The sequence below is a fragment of the Triticum aestivum genome, chromosome 2B (assembly GCF_018294505.1).
Source record: "Triticum aestivum cultivar Chinese Spring chromosome 2B, IWGSC CS RefSeq v2.1, whole genome shotgun sequence".
Classification (NCBI taxonomy): domain Eukaryota; kingdom Viridiplantae; phylum Streptophyta; class Magnoliopsida; order Poales; family Poaceae; genus Triticum; species Triticum aestivum.
The window spans coordinates 278,253,360-278,256,467 of NC_057798.1; positions in this window are offsets into that span (position 1 = coordinate 278,253,360).

A 3,108-nucleotide genomic window follows, 5' to 3' on the forward strand; every position below is an offset into this window, starting at 1 on the left:
ATTGGAGAAGCTCAGAGAACACCAGTTATATGCCAAGTTCAACAAATGTGAGTTTTGGTTGAAGGAAGTTGGATTCCTTGGACATGTTATATCCGGAGAAGGAATAGCAGTAGACCCCACAAAGGTTGTCACCGTGACAAATTGGGTAGCACCAATGACAGTTGGAGAGATCAGAAGTTTTCTTGGACTGGCAGGATACTACAGGAGATTCATTGAGAATTTTTCAAAGATTGCAAAGCCCATGACCAAATTTTTGAAGAAGGATACCAAGTTCAATTGGACCGAGGAATGTGAGGCTAGTTTCCAGGAGTTGAAGGAACGTCTAGCTACCTCGCCAGTGTTGATTCTGCCAGATCAGAGCAAGGATTACGAGGTGTATTGTGATGCTTCACGTCGAGGACTTGGAGCAATGCTTATGCAGGAGGGGAGAGTTGTTTCATATGCTTCACGACAGCTTAAACCTCATGAGTTGAATTATGCCACACATGATTTGGAGTTAGCAGCCGTAGTGCATGCGTTGAAGACTTTGAGACATTTCCTTATCAGAAATCATTGTGAGGTGTACACGGATCACAAGAGTTTGAAGTACATTTTCACGCAAAAGGAGTTGAATCTCAGGCAGAGGAGATGGTTGGAGCTCATCAAGGATTATGATATGAGATTGCAGTATCACCCCGGGAAGGCTAACGTAGTAGCCGACGCGTTGAGCTGTAAGAGCCATGTCAATACACTCATGACCGCAGGGTTGCCAAAGGAGTTAGCCGAGGACCTGTGCGAACTATGTTTGGAGATAGTTCGGAGAGGCTATGTAGCAGCATTGGAAATTCAGTCGACCTTGATGGATAAGATCAGAGAAGCTCAGAAGACTGACAAATTGTTGAGATAAAGGAGAAGATGAGCAAAGGTAAAGCTAAGGGATTTCGTGAGGATGAGCATGATACCTTATGGTTTGAAGACCGTATTTATGTGCCTAATGACCCGGAGATCAGGAAGTTGATTTTGCAAGAGGCCCATGATTCGCCGTATTCGATTCACCCAGGAAATACCAAGATGTATTTGGATTTGAAGGAGACTTTCTGGTGGACCGGAATGAAGAAGGATAGTGCGGAGTATGTAGCAGTTTGTGATGTATGTCAGAGAGTAAAGGCAGAGCATCAGAAGCCAGCAGGATTGCTACAACCATTGCCAATACCCGAATGGAAGTGGGATAAACTAGTCATGGATTTTATCACGGGATTGCCCAGGACTCGTTCAGGCTATGACTTGATTTGGGTTGTAGTCGATCGTTTGATGAAGGTAGCACATTTCATTCCAGTAAAGACCACTTACACCAGTGCTAAGTTGGCCAAGATATACATGACCAGGATCGTATGTCTGCATGGAGTTCCGAGGAGCATTGTATCGGATAGAGGAATCCAGTTTACCTCAAAGTTCTAGAATCAGTTGCATGAAACTTTGGGTACCAAGCTAGAGTTCAGTACATCCTTTCATCCGCAGACAGATGGACAGACCGAGAGAGTCAATCAAATTTTGGAAGATATGTTGAGAGCTTGTGCGCTAGATTACGGATCTAGTTGGGACGACAATTTGCCATATGCAGAGTTCTCTTACAACAACAATTATCAATCCAGTCTGAAGATGGCCCCTTTCGAAGCTCTATACGGAAGGAGGTGCAGGACCCCGTTGTCTTGGGATGAAGTTGGAGACCGCCAGTTGTTTGGACCAGATTTGATTAAGGAGTCTAAACGGAAAGTGAAGTTGATTCGCGACATGCTCAAGGTAGCCCAGTCCAGGCAGAAAAGCTATGCCGATTCAAAACGCAAGGAGACAGTTTATAAAGTCGGAGATAGAGTCTATCTTCGTGTATCTCCACTTCGAGGAGTTAAGCATTTTGGTGTTAAAGGAAAGTTAGCACCACGTTTTGTGGGACCATACAATGTTTTGGAACGTATGAGAGAAGTTGCTATCTTCGTGTATCTCCACTGCGAGGAGTTAAGCATTTTGGTGTTAAAGGAAAGTTAGCACCACGTTTTGTGGGACCGTACAATGTTTTGGAACGTATGAGAGAAGTTGCTTACAAGTTGGAATTGCCTGAGGGATTGTCAGGAGTTCACGATGTGTTCCACGTTTCCCAGTTGAAGAAGTGCCAAGCAGAGATGGCTGATATACCGCTAAGAGATACCGTGCCGCTAGAGGCAATTCAGTTGGACAGTGATTTGACCTATGAGGAGAAACCCGTTAAGATTCTTGAGTATGCCAGCCGAGTCACCCGCAACAAGGTTATTAAGTTTCGCAAAGTTCAGTGGAGCCACCACACCGAGGATGAAGCCACCTGGGAGCGAGAGGAAGATTTTCTGAAGGACCACCCTCACATATTTTCTAGCCAACCCGAATCACGAGGGCGAGATTCATCTTAAGGGGGGTAGGTTTGTAACATCCCAAATTTTCAATTTGGAATATTATACAAATAGATCATTATTGCATATCATATTTATTGCATTTTGCCTCGATCCTAGAAAATTCTATGCAACTCAAGGACCCGCGGAGAGAGTTGGGGATTTCGATATTTTCATATTTGAGTTTTCTCAAATTTTGAAAGTAGGATAATTTGATTTTATTTATTTTATCTTCAATTATTTCAATTATATAAATATGAGAGAGGGAATAAAATGACTTTCCCAAAATAAAGAAATATTGAGGATTTAATAAAAAAATGAAATAAGATTTTATTTTGGATTGTATTGCTATTTTATTTGAATTTAGGACAAATGCGTGTTTTTCAAAATTGCATTTAGGCCCCAAATAGATGTTCATCTAAACCGGCTTGATTTTAGAAGCCGGGGAAATTTTATTTCGGGATTTTTGGAGTCCGTTTAGTATTTCTTTTGTTTGATTTTTTGCGCGATAATTACTAAAAAAACGAACCGACCTATCGGGCCATGTCCGTCCGGGACTCCGACCCGGCCGGCCTTTAAAGCCCGAGGCCCGAGCCGCCCCAGCCCCAGCCGCCCCGCTCCCAAACCCTAGCGCCGTTGCCGCCTCCCGCCGCCGCCGCCGCCGGAGTTCACCGCGTCGTCCCGCCGTCCCGACCGCCGGATCCCGTCGTCG